At 36.5% G+C, this 15054-nt stretch overlaps 1 pseudogene; it reads left to right on the forward strand.

Moving 5' to 3' along the window:
• Positions 1-2014: 2014 nt before the first annotated feature.
• Positions 2015-12439, forward strand: LOC148130515 (uncharacterized; annotated as a pseudogene).
• The last annotated feature ends 2615 nt before the right edge of the window (positions 12440-15054 follow it).

The following is a 15054-nucleotide window of genomic DNA, read 5'->3' on the forward strand; positions in this document are numbered from 1 at the left end:
AGGGAGGAAAGAGTTATAGAAATTTAGGAGCCCAAAAAAGCTTGCAGTTCAGTCTTGTTTGATGGTGTTGGGGCATCCTTAATGGCTCTTACCTTTGATTCTATGGGATGAATACCCTTGGCATCTATGTGGGATCCCAAAAAATCTACTTGGCTGACTGCAAATTTGCATTTGGTTTTCTTCAATTGAAGGCCTGCTGTTTGAAAACAGGCTAGGACCCTTCTGAGGCATTTGCAGAGTTCACCTTTGTTGCATGCAGAAATAAGAACATCATCGAAGTAGGGCACTACCCCCGGAATGCCTTGAAGTAAGTGCTCAGTAAGACATTGAAATAAACCTGGAGCCACTGAAACCCCAAATTGCAATCTTTTGCATTTAAAGGCACCATGATGGGTGACAATTGTTTGTCCTTCCATGGTATGGTTGTCAACAGGTAGTTGCTGATAGGCTTGGGCCATATCAAGTTTTGCAAGAACCCTTTCCCAGTGAGTGCAACAGATGTTGAATTATTGGCACTGGGTACACTTTGGTTTGCAAGGCCTTATTTATGGTACTTTTATAATCAGCACAAATCCTTATAGAACCTTCATGCTTTAGGGTTGTCACAATAAGGGTTTCCCATTTTGCAAAATCTGTGGGTTCAAGAACCCCTTGGGCTATTAATTTATCTAATTCTGCATCTACTTTTGGCCTTAATGCAAAATGAACTCTTCTAGGCTTTAACCAAATGCAGTGGTTCCCAAACATTTTCAGTCCACTGCCCCCTTGGTACTACAAACTCATCCTCAGTGCCCCCCACCCAGTTGTGGGATTCAAATTTCTGTGGGTGTGGCCTAATTTGAGGGTGTGGCTTGCTGGTCAAGTGACTGGGTGGGCGTGGCTTGCTAGTCATGTGACTGGCTGGGCGTGGCTTGCTGGTCACATTGAAGCAGGGGAAGAACAGGGATGAAATACATTTTTCATATAAAAGTATCTAAAACATTATTCTGTTACTATTAGCAAGCCATATTAAGAAATATCTGTAACTTCCTGTAGCAAGCCATATTAAGAAATATCTGTAACTTCCTGTATTCCAACTGTACCGAGGAACTAAAGCTCACCACATAGCCGTAAACAAGGGTGGAACGTGGAAAATAACCGAATGGTGTAAGATAACTGGAAACTCTGAAATGTACTTGTTATTTCCTCTACTATAATCCATATATAGAAATATGTAATAGAAATATGTAATAGAAATATGTATAAGTGTCCTTATTTGGTGAATAGTGTTAAGAATAATGCCCAAGTTCTGGCTGATGTCATTTTGGGTATAAAAGCATTGTTTCAGGAAGAGCTGTGGGTTCAGAATTTGTCATGTGAATGCTCTGAACGCTTTGCGCAAATAAACACCTGTATTCTCCCACCTTTCGTGGTCTTGTGTCCTAATTGGAATCAAGATTTTCTGCAACATTTATGCCAGGAGACAAGGGGCCCTGAGGCCCTCTGGAGGGTCCATCCCGACTGCCAGTGTATCGGTGAATTGAAGGGAACATCCCAGGCGCCATCGGTCCTTTGAATCTGAGGGACTTCCTCAGACTGCTGTTCTCTGGTGTCGGCGATTGACTCTTCCAAGAACCACAGGTGAGAGGTGAGGAGACCAGGACATCGTCTGGCCAGCTGTGGAGAAGGAAGATGCCTGCAGGCAAGTATTGAACTTGGGTAATAATCCCTCCCTGTAAGCTGGGATGGAGGAGAGGACTGATCACCCTCTCTTAAGGTAAGGTGGGCGGAATTGTCAGGTTTGGTTGAAGTGAAAGACTACTGCGGTTCCCATTGGTGACTGTGAGTGTCCAGCACCGTGGGCCAGTAGAAAACAAGTGGCGTCCGCAGTTCCCATCGGAGACCGTGTGCATCCGGCTCCCTGGGCCGGGCGTGGATGTGTGTAACTCTCTGGTGTGCCTGGAAAAGGAGGGACCCCATACCCTCCTTTCCAACCCCTTTCCTCATCTGTCTTGTCTGGTTACTTGGGTGGTTCATGGGTGGTGGAGAAAGCAAGACTGTGACCCCGCTAGAGGTTATGCTGAAACATTTTAAGGAGGCATATCACTCTCAGGATTACGGTTATAAGTGGAGTAGGCTGAAACTACGGAAATTTTGCAAGACAGAGTGGCCAACATTTGGTTTTGAGTGGCCCCCTATAGGCACACTTGATATCCCCATAACAGTACAAGTACACCGCTTAGTCTTTCACCCTACTCTAGGGCATCCAGACCAGGCCCCATACATAGACGTCTGGCTTGATTTGTTGAATCACCCTCCTCCTTGGCTTAGAAGGCTCAAGATGCGATGCTGTAGGGCCCTGCTAATACGAAATGTGTCTCTTAAAAAGTTACAGAAAGCAGTACAGGTCTTGCGTAGTTGCCCGGAGGAAGCGCCACATCCTCCACCATACGTGCCCCCGGGTGGTTTTGATAGTGCATCTGAGGGTGAGGAATCATCAGGGGTATCAGGTTTCATGGCACAATTAGACCAGTTAGAAGAGAAAGCTAAAACAACAGAAAAAAAGTGGGAGAGGTAGATTACAGACTTACACTGGCAGATCAAAAGAAAGAAAGACCAATAATAACTTTAGAGATGGATTGGGCAGATTATTATTTAAGATTCCAGATTATGGAAGAAGAAAAGGGAGAAAACCTAGCGGAGAGAGGGCAGAGCTGGCGTCGCAGCAGTTGGACGGGCGATCTTGATCCTCCAAGATCACCATCGATATCTCAGCTGCTGGTCGGTTCCCACAGACCTAAACCGTCCCGTAGAGACGGTGATTGACAAGGGCACATCCTGTTGATCCCAGGGACATCGCAAAGTCCCTGATTGATCCAGGGAAAGCCCTTTTTGCTGGCGGTGGAGAAGCAGACTTCCAAGCAGCTGAAGCTGGGACAATTCCGGAACAGAAGAGATTGGAAGAAAGTGTGTCAGTTTGGGGAGATGAACTTTTACTTATTATTTCTTGGAGAGAACACCCTGAAAAAATTAAAGTGGATTAAAAGTGAAGAGGAAAGAGTTTAAGCGGCATGATTAGTTGTCAAAGTGAAAGTTTTTTTCTTTTTTTCCCTTTTTATTTGGAATGTTGAACTTGGCAAAGCTGTTTAACTTTAAGCTGGATTGGCACTTTTTAATCTTTTTATTTCTGTTTGTATTTCTTTCTCCTTTTTTTAACAATCCTTTTGAAAAAAAATTGATTAAGACTCTTCTGCTTGATTTAAGATTTATTTTTCTCCCTTTTAGAAAAAAGGGGGAAAAGACTTTACTTTTTTTTTCTTTTAGTTCCTGGCTGTAGATTGAGGAGGGGGAAGTGAAAGTGAAGGAAAGTAAGTAGCACTGCCACCCAGAGGCTTGGATACATTGTTTCTTTTTTCTTTCACTAGTTTGTGTTACAATCAAGGACTCTGAGCTGTGTATTGGAAAAGATAGAGATGAGCATGGCAGTTTGTTTATTCAGGTGCTCATTTGTGAACAGACAGCTGGAGTCTGGAGTTGAAGTTGAAAGAAAGAAGATTGAAGTGACCTTGAAAAACTCTGAGCTTGGATATTTGGCGGCAGAGGCTTGTTTTATATTAGAATTGCTTTTTACCTTTTGCCTCCCTTTCTACTCCCCTCCCACTAGTTGGGCTTTTTTTTCTCTTTCATTGGATGTTGACTTTTTAAACCAGGAACCAGAATGTAAATCTTCTATTTTTGTTTTCTTTTTGTTTATTAAGAACATATAGAATATTTCTCTTTCTCTTTTCCCCCTTTTTTATCGTTGATTTTTTACTTTTTACATTTACCATTGTAACTAATTGGATTAAGGTATACAAGTGCCTGAAGACTTTCTTTTTCCTTTTTTCCTTTGGAGTGGCAACTGTTTGCCTTCGTCTCCCCCCCCTTTTTTTTTCCTTTTTCCTCTTTTTTTCTTTTTTTTCTCTCTCTCTTTCTTTACAGATAAGCATTATAAGATGAGTAGAAAAACAACAGCTCCACCTTCTTCGATACCAACCCCCTCATCATCTGGAGGACAACAATCTATACAGACAAAATTACAACAGGAAAAAGAGAAAGAGAAGATGATTATGCAAGGAATCCAGAAGATTGAGCAAAAAATAGAAAAGACAGATGAGAAAGTGGAAAATATTCAACAGATGATGATGAAATATGAAGACAGAGTTAAAAAAAAATTGAAGAAGAAGATATACAAAGAGATAAGAAAATTGGAGACATTGATATTCGATTGAGCGATGTCGAGAGGGGCAGATGTGAACCATTAGGATGAGAAATAGATAAATCAGAATTTTATCTAAGATTTCCCTAAAATATAGAAGAAGGAAAAGGTGAAAACCTTGCTGAAATAATGGCAGAAATATTGGCAGAAGCACTGGAAATAACCAAAGAAAAGATGATGGATGGGATGGATGAAGTGTTTCGTGTCTATACAAGATATGCAACAAGGAATAGACTACCAAGAGAAGTTCACATTAGATTTACTAAGAAGATTATTAAGACACAGATACTCCAAGTGGTGAGAGAGAAAATATAAAGACAAAGAAATTGTGGTGCTGAAACAGATACCAAGAAGAGTAAGAGAGATGAGAAGAGGATATTTATTCTTGACTAAAGAGTTACTTAAAAGAGGAGTAAACTACAGATGGTTGATGCCAGAAGGCCTCTTGTTCACTTGGCAGGAACAAAGACACAGAATTGACACAGTTGAAAAAGCTGAGCTATTCTACTTAGAATACTTTAGAAGAAAGGAGGAAGAAGAAAGAAAGGAAGAGTCACTAATTGAATTTCAAGAGGAGCGTACAGCAGTAATTGAAAAAGAAAAAGAAGAAGGTGCAATAGGCAGTAAACCCAGAGAACAACAAGAATTGAGATCTACTAGAACAATAAAACCCTTTTATAAAGCTTAACATGGATGAAAGAAAATTGATTTTGATTAACATAAATGGACTTAATTTGGCTACTAAAAGAAGGAAAGTATTTCACAAATTAGAAAAATTAAAATTTGACATAATCTGCTTACAAGAGGTACATATTAAAAAACATGAATATATACTAAAACAAGGAAAACTAGGGAAATCATTTACATCACTGGCACAACCCCAAAAAAGAGGTGTGGTATTATATATTAAAGAAACAATTTTGGCAGAACTAATCTACACAAATGATGATGGAAGGATTCTGATGGTAGAAATAATGGATAACAACGTTAAAACACTTCTAATTGCAATTTATGCCACGGATGATAAACCAGAAGAATTCTACAGAAGATTACATAAGAAAATAATTGAATTGGACTATGTTAATATTTATATGATGGGAGACTTTAATGGAATAATTAATGACCGGTTGGATTATAAAACACAGAAAACAACAAAGAAAGTTAGAAAGATACTACAAAATCCTTCCTTTGAATAATAGAAGAATTTAACTTAAAAGATGCATGGAGAGAGAGAAATGCGGAAAGTAAGCAATATACTTTTTATTCAAACAGGCATACATCCTGGTCTAGAATAGATATGATATGGATGTCAGCAGAATTATTGATTAATGTATGACAGATTGAAATAGAAACAAGCACTTGGGCAGATCATAATCCAGTGTCAGTTATTTGGAAAGGATACAGGAGGAGATCTAGATGGACTTTAAATAATATGATATTAAAAGAAAAAGACTTTCAACAGAAAATAGAGAAAGAGCTTGTTTTCTTCTTCAAAGAAAATAGAAAAGAGGATACATCTTTACAGAATCTCTGGGACACGGTGAAGGCCTACACAAGAGGCTTGATAATAGATTATATTAGGAGAAGAAACAGAAAACAGAAAAAGACAATTAAGACATTAGAGGATGACTATAAAAGATTGGAAAAAGACTTACAGAAATCCCCACAAAAAAAGATATTAAAAATAAAATGGATATAATTAAACATAAAATGGGATTAATGGGAAAAGAGGAACTAGCACAAAAAATTAAAAATGCTAAACAGAATTACTTTGAAGATGCAAACAAACCAGGCAGATGGCTAGCTTATAAACTGAGAAAGAAAAGAGAAGCAAGAAGGATTAGTCAATTAATAAATAAATAAATAAAGGATAGGTTTGCTATGGAAATGAGGAGAAGAAGCAAATTATACAAGACTACTATGGAAAACTGTACTTTCAAGAGAATATTCAAGAAGAAAAAATTAAGCAATATCTACAGAAAGCAAACCTACCTCAGATACCTAAAAATATTGAAACAATGTTAGAAGGAAATATAACAATGATGGTATTAACAGAAGCCTTAAAAAACAGAATGTTGGGAAAGCACCAAGTCCAGATGTTTTCCAGCGGAATTTTAAAAGACTTTTCAGGAAATATTGAATCTTCATCTTTTAGAAGTTATGAATAAAGTTATGTTGAAGAAAAGAATACCAAAAACATGGTCAGAAGCATACATTACACTTATACCAAAGGAAGGTATAGACCTGCAAGTTAAAAATTATAGACCTATATCTCTACTGAACTCAGACTATAAAATATTTGCTTCAATTTTGGCAGAAAGACTAAAAAGATACTTAAATAATTTTATTCATACTGATCAAAATGGATTCCTGCCAAAGAGACAAATCAAAGACAATGTGAGAATTATTTTGGATACTCTGGAATATTATGAAGCACACCCTGAGAAGCAAATGGCCTTGATGTTTCTAGATGCACAAAAAGCCTTTGACAATGTGAGTGGGCGATTTATTTTACTGCAATTGATACAAATGGGCTTTGGTAAAAAATTTATCCAAGCCATTGAAACAATATACCATGAACAAACTGCAAAGGTGATGGTGAATGGAGAATTAACAGAATCTATAGATATAAGAAAAGGGACAAGGCAAGGCTGTCCATTGTTGCCTCTGCTGTTTGTGTTAACATTGGAAGTGTTGAACAGGAATATTAGAAAAGAAAGAGAAAAAAAAGGAATGAAAATTTAAAAGGAGGAATATAAATTGCAAGCTTTTGCAGACGACCTGGTATTTATATTAGAAGACCCATTGGAAACAGCACCCAAATTAATTAAAAAAAAAGAAGAATATGGAAAAGTAGCAAGTTTGAGAATAAATAAAGACAAAACAAAGATATTAACAAAGAATATGTTAGCAAGACGAAAGAAAGATTGGGAAGAAATTTTTAAAATACAGGTCACAAACAAGATTAAATATTTGGGGATACATATTACACCAAGATGTAGTACACTGAAGGAAGATAACTATGTTAAACTCAAACAGCAGATCGCGACAGATTTGACAAAATGGGAAAAACTGCAACTATCATTGATTGGGAGAATATCTACAATTAAGATGAATATATTGCCTAGAGTTTTATATCTTTTCCAGACAATTCCTATTCGACTAGGGAAAGAGTTTTTTGAAGATTTAAATAGAATTGTTATCACTAGAAAAGTAAGATATTTAGGGGTACAATTAAGAGCAAGATGTGTAAAAATTAAGGAAAATAACTATTATAAACTTATACAACAAATTAAACTGGATTTGGAAAAATTGAAAAATGTGCAATTATCATTAATAGGAAGAATAGCTACAATTAAGATGAATGTATTGCCGAGATTATTGTACTTGTTCCAAGTAATTCTGATAAAACTGGGAAAAATATTTTGAGGATCTTAATAAAGTAATAGTAAAATTTATTTGGCAGAGGTGAAAAGTGAGAATTAACTTTAAAATGCTACAGGATACAAGAATTAGAGGTGGTTTTGGTCTACCAAACTGGGAATTATATTATCAGGCTGCGGTGTTAACATGGATGAAAGAGTGGGTTGAACTGAGAAACATAAGATTAAGGGTGAGCTCAAAACCAAGCAAGAATTGAATGAACAAGGGATCGAAATAGCCTGGTATTCATAACTACAAATACAGTCTAGATATGAAAAAGATGTAAAGTTATGTGGTTTTTATCACATAAGAGAGCTAACAGAATTGGACAAGATCCTAACAGGAACTGATGAAAGATTGATAAAAAAAAATGTATAACTACTTATTAGGTATTAAATTGGAAGAAAAGCAAGTGAAGGAGACAGTGATAGTAGGGGCTAAAATTTTGGTTATACCATATAATTAGATAAATAGCAGGAACTTTGGGATAGAAATTATAAATTAACAATGTCAACTGCATATAAAGAAAATTTGTATAAGATGTTTTATAGATGGCATTATGCGCTAGCACGGTTGGCAAGAATGTTCAAAGATAAATCTGATAAACATTGGAAATGCCACCAGACACTTGGATCATATTTTCATATGTGGTGGACATGTGTAGAAGCCAAAAAATATTGAACAAAAATACACACATGGTTGGAAAAGATGACACAATAGCATATTGATTTAAAATGTGAAATATTCTTGTTGGGCATCTTACCTGAAATGTATAGTAAAGAGAATGTGTAATTGATTATTCATGTCTTATCTGCAGCTAGAATTGTATCTGCACAAAATTGGAAAAGTGAAAAGTTTCCTACTGATGAAAGTATGATAAGGAAAATATTAGAATGTGCAGAAATGAACTTGCAATTAAAGAGAAGGAACAAACTGAATATTATATGATATGGGAATCATTTTATAGATGGTTAGAGAAAAAATATGAAAGTTAGAGATTAACAAATAGAAAATATGATTATAGAAGTGAATAAGTTAAGAGGAGCACTGTTATAAAAATCAGACATATTATGTATATTTGCAATAATTTAAGAGTAGAGAATTAGTATCAATGTAATGATTATGGCTGAAAATTATAATTGTTATTGCACAAAACATTTGTACCCAAATGACACACTATTTAATGTATGATGGATTGTTTGTATTAAAAATAAAATAATACAAAATAAATGAATAAACTACCAGAATCCAAGACATATGTCCTTTGAAGTTTCTTACCAAGTCGAGCAGAGGTGGGCTGCTGCTGGTTCAGGTGAAGTTAAGATTCTGCACAGTTCGGCGAATTGGCAAATCCCTCCACAGGCTGGCCCTGTGCCCACTTGTTTTTCAGCCTATTTTTTGCGCTGTTTGTTAGGCAAAAATTGCCCCCCAAAATGGCCTGAAAATGGCCTGAAAACCGGTCTGAAAATGGCTTGAAAAACGGCCTCAAAGCAGCCCAAAACCTGCCCAAAAATGGTCTGGTTTTTTGGCTGTTTTTCAGGCTATTTTCCGGCCATTTTCAGGGCATTTTGGGGGCATTTTCAGGGCATTTTGGGGGCATTTTCAGGGCATTTTTGAGCTGTTTTCAGGACATTTTCCAGGACATTTTCAGGATGTTTTCTGGGCCATTTTTGGGCCAAAATGCCCTGAAATTGCCCTGAAAACAGCCCCCAAATGAGCAGAAATTGGCCTGCAAAGTGGCCTGTTTTTGGCCATTTTTCATGCTGGTTTTGGGGCATTTTGGGGCCATTTTCAGGCTGCTTTTTGTGCTATTTTGGGGGCATTTTCAGGCTGTTTTGGGGCTATTTTGGGGCATTTTTCAGCTGTTTTTCAGGCCCTTTTCTTGGCTGTTTTTTGCCCCAAAATGACCTGAAAATAGCCCAAAAGATTCCCAAAAATGGCCTCAAAATGCCCCCCAAATGGCCTGAAAACAGCCCCCAAAATGGCCTGAAAACAGCTTCAAAATGGCCTGAAAACGCCCAAAACTGCCCCAAAACAGGCCAAAAAATGGGCAGGGGTGGGTCCAGCCAGTGGTAGGATTAGCCCCAACTGGCTGAACCCTACCTCTGCCTTTGAGGCGAGTGGCCGGGAGGTGGGGCTGGGTGTGATGAGTGATGTCACCCACCCAGTCACATGACCAACCGGCCATGCCTACCTAGCCATAGAACTGGTTGTTAAATTATTCCAATCCCACCACTGAAGCTGAGTCTCACACAAGCTTCTTATTCTTCTTTAACCTATTATCCCTGAAATTGTGGCATATTATTTCAAGTCTAGTGAATGACATATTTTCCCATTAACATTTTTATTGAAATATAAGATAAAATAACATATAATACACAAAAGAAAATAGAAAAACAATGGAAATGGGAGGGGGGAAAGGGAAGAGAGTAAGGATTAGGAAAAAGATAAAGCATTGACTTCTGACTCTCTCTGTCCCAGTAAAGAAAAAGGGCATTAACATCAAATCTCAACTTTTTGTTTTTTTATAATGATATAGCCATTTCTATAAGGATCTATCAGTCTGATCAGTAAAACCCAAAATCAAAGTTTCATTCTTTTCCACTTCAAGTTCAGAAGTGTGTGAATGACATACTTTCAGCTGCCAATGGAAATATTAATATTATATTAATACTAATATTAGTTAAATGACCATGCAGTATCCAAGCAGCAGTCAAGTCCATTTAACCTTAATGGAAAAAGTGTGTTTCTTTCACATTTCTCCATGATGGTTTGGTGCTCTTCATCATAGGATTTCAGGAAAATGGAATCATCTTCATTTTGTTTTGTTTTCCAGACAGTAAAGAAATGCTAATAAAGCCAGAAAGTAAGGCATAAATCTAAGCCCCATTAAAGCAAGTGATCTCTTCTCATTCTGTAGTTTAAGAAGCATTCTGCTCATTTTTTATATTTAGAATTTCAAAATTTATGGCCTTTTCTTAAGTGCTTTTTAATATATTGACAACAAAGAATTCCTGCATCCATCCATTTAATCCAGAGAATGAGTCAACATCAGAAGAAAATGTAGCCTTGAGATGGTGAATCCTGGCTGAAGGCCGCCATATTTTATGATTATGGCAACAGGATGAAGTACATAAGTTTTACAATGTCATTTCAATGTCTTTTGTGGGGATTTAGCAAACAGAAGAAAATGTTGCCTTTTACAATTTGTTATGTTGTGGCATGTTCCCTGAAACAATGAAACTGAATTTCAAAACCAATAATACACATACGTTTATTGTGAGGGTAATATAAGAAGTGCCTTAGACATAGGATTTAAAGGAATCTACTCTGACCTCTTACACATACCAAGGTGAAAAAGTTTGTGTTCACAATTGGTTAATATCCATAAATTGAATTTTTGTGTTACTGTGACCAGTCAGTGCATGCTACATTGGTTCAATAGCCACTGTCATCCCCATCTTCAAAAAGGGGGACCCCAGCCTTGTTGAAAATTACAGACCAATCTCCTTATGCCGTTCATCTGCAAAGTCACGAAATAAATTATTAACCAATCCATTACCCTCCACTTAGAGACAAACAGCCTACTCTCTAACAAACAATTTGGTTTCAGAAAAAAATATATCCTGTAATCTGCAACTCCTACACTGCAAAAACATATGGACTACACAACTCGATCAGGGCAAAGCAATAGACACAATTTACATAGACCTCTGTAAAGCCTTTGATTCAGTGGTACACAACAAACTACTTCTAAAACTAAAATCTTATGGCATCTCTGGACACCTGCATAATTGGATAGCTGCGTTTCTGTCAAATAGGCAACAAATGGTCAAAATAGGGAATGTCCTATCAAATCCTGTACCTGTCAATAGTGGTGTCCCCCAAGGCAGCGTTCTAGGACCAGCTCTCTTTATACTTTACATAAATGACCTTTGTGTCATATTAAAAGCAACTGCATTCTTTTTGTGGATGAAGTAAAACTATTTAATGCCACCAACAATGCTGCTACACTTTAAAAAGATCTTGACTACATGTCAGAATGGTCAAACAAATGGCAACATCAAATCTCAACAAACAAATGTTCTGTCTTACATATTGGCAAGAAAAATCAGAAAATAAAATACAAGCTGGACGGACAAGACCTTGTAGATGACCTTCACTCTGTCAAGGATCTTGGAGTTCTCATCTCTGATGATCTAAGTGCTAAAGCCCACTGTAACAACATTGCCAAAAAGTCATTAAGAGTTATTAACCTAATCCTGCAAAGCTTTTTCTCCAGTAATATTGTACTACTAACTAGAGCATACAAAACATTTGCAAGACCAATTCTTGAATACAGCTCATCTGTCTGGAATCCGCACTGCATATTGGACATTAATATAATCGAGATAGTCCAGAAATATTTCACGAGAAGACTCCTCCACTCTACTCACAACAGAATACCCTATGCCTCCAGACTTGAAATTTTAAGCTTAGATAACTTAGAACTACACCCCCTTTGTTCTGACCTAAACGTAGTACATAAAATTATCCATTACAACGTCCTACCTGTGAATGACTACTTCAGCTTCAACCTCAACAATACACGAGCACACAATAGATACAAACTCAAGGTAAACCGCACCAAACTCGATTGCAGGAAATAAAAACTTTAGCAACAGAGTGGTCAATGCCTGGAATAGTCTACCTGACTCTGTGGTTTCTTCCACTAACCCCAAACACTTTAACTTCAGACTATCTACTGTTGACCTCACCCCATTCCTAAGAGGTCTGTAAGGGGCATGCATAAGTGCACCAATGTGCCTACCGTCCCTGTCTTAATGTTCCCTTTTACGTACGCTCACAGAGAACACACTCTGATTTTTTTCAGAGGATTGTAAATGAAATGTTGACACAGTATGCCAAAAGAACAACTCAGTTTTTCTACATAAGTTGGACTGAAGTTTGATGGCATTCAAACATGAAAAGGAATTTGAATCGACTGATCATAAATATGCTACCCCACAGGTATAATAGTGGCTGAACTGAAGACACACACACTATTTTACTCTGGAAGATTGCTTGTTAGATTAGAAATATTTTCTAATCATATCTGGACAAATTAGATCAAAATATAATACTACAGGCAGTTTTAAAACAAGTTGGGAATTTACATAGACAATAAATTTAAAATTTATCAGATCTTTACTGGATCAACAATGATCTATTGCAAGTATTTGATTTCTCATTGTTCACATTTATTTTAAGGCAGGCCTTTTCATAGAAACATTTTCTTTTCCTTTTGTAAGTTCCCCACAAGCATTTCTATTGACTCTACAAGCATTGCGTAAGAGTGATGAGAATCACTAAAATAAAAATTGTTGGTTGGCATTCATATCATGATGTGGTGAATCTAATGGAGATTATGTTCTCAACAAATATTGTCTTGTTTGATGTTAGAAAGAATTAAGCACATAGAAAGATAACAGTGTCTTCAGTTTCAAGGAGAAGTATAGTACTTCAGAAGAGCATCCAGAATTTCTACCATGAGCTGCTATTACTACAATTCAAGAAAGAGAATGCAAATGAATACATTTCCATCCTTGCTTTCTGTCAATAAAAGCTCACGGTAATCTTAAAAGATGTGGTCATTCAGAAAATCTGTAATAGCTGTACAGAATTTTCTTTGGTATCAGACAACTTTGGGCTAACTTGAGGGTACAAGGAGACAGATAAAACACAATTATAGAAGTATATAGATTCCTTGCACCACATTGCACTGAAGTAAGGTGCAGATTTTATCATTGTGAAAATGGAGGAATTGGTTTATGGCAGAGAGATTATGGGCATATGGTCTAGAAATTGGAAATTTAGTCACAATTTGGTGAATTGAGATTATATTATTATTTATTTTCAGAACCAGATGACATTCTATATGGATCAATTCTTTTGTGAAATAAATGTTAATATATATCATCTACAGTAATATATAACTAAATTTCAGTGTTTTCCCTAGTGTTAGTCTTATATAGCTATAGTATTTGGTAATCATTATTTTAAAAAAAACATAAAAAAGAAGGGCCAATTATCACAATATATCATTATTTTATGTCATGTATGTTTAAAACGGAATGGAATAGTTTATAAAATCAAGCTTAATGAAAGATAGTATTAATTTATTAGTGGATTCATAGTTTCTTGATTGAAACATAGCTTATTGATTGAATTGCTGGATACTATTAGTAATGCAGATTATATATATTTTATAAATGATGCAACTTGTTCTTTAACTTATTTAACAGCATCTGTCAAATTGAATGGGCTCTATATTTTTACTTACAACACTATTATATTTAAACCAAAATACGAAGGGATTTGATTTATAGCCATATTTGTTTGAAGACATATTTTGCATTATTTTCATCTACTATATATGATATCCTGATGTACCTGTCAGTTCTGAAGCCCTATTGTAGCATCTTCAGAGCTGCCACAGCCAGGCCGGCTGAAGCTGTGAGAACAGAAGGTGGGAGATAGGGATAGCTGGGGATGTGTAGCCATAATAAAATTCTTTCCTCTGGGGACCAAGGTTGTTCTCACAGGAGCTGGGAAGGCGTGGACTGAATCCAACTGAATTGGGACTGTGGCCTGATTGGACCATGTGATAGATATGTGACCTGGGCGTAAGGACTTTGTTTTTTAGTTTGGGTGGGGAAAACCTTGGATTTCTCAGAGTCAGGTTTTCATCAGCTTGACATTCCTAATAAATCCATACTTTGAGGAAACTCCAGACCTCAGAACTTTGATTGTATTGGGCTTGTTACTTGGAACCCTGACAGTACAACATAATGGTGTTTCCTTTATTATTATTTTTGTTCAGCACCATGTTTGAAGAGAGAAATTGCATAAGTAAAAGTAATAATTAGGATGCGTTAATGTTAATGTTAATGTAGTGCTATGTGGTCATATTCTTGACCACATTTTTTCATATGTACAGTATTAGATAAAGCATTTTACTACTAACACAGATGTTGGTTTTAAACCCATTAAGTGTTCAGCATTAACTGATTAGGGTTTTCACAGAAAGCTTCATTTAATTAACTTCAGAAATGTAGTTGTAAACTTCTGATTTATTCCTAAAGTCATTCAAAGCACACCACTGGAATTCCAGTTTAGCTGGACTCTGTACGAAACACAATGATGGATTTAAACTCCAGTTTAAATGAAACAAAATACAGATCCACATGTTTATAAAAGATTTACTTTAGACCAAATTAGAAGTCTAATAATTAGTCACCCAATTTGACCCAACAATTAAATCTAAATAAGGATTCAAAACTATTTCAAGGGATGCAACTGGTAATCATTTTGTTAGGGTTCTGACCAATGCCCTAATTAAATCAAGAGCCTCA

The sequence above is a fragment of the Notechis scutatus genome, chromosome 5 (assembly GCF_049901735.1).
Source record: "Notechis scutatus isolate UNSWTSFEM ecotype Mainland chromosome 5, rNotScu1.2, whole genome shotgun sequence".
In the NCBI taxonomy this organism is placed as follows: Eukaryota; Metazoa; Chordata; class Lepidosauria; order Squamata; family Elapidae; genus Notechis; species Notechis scutatus.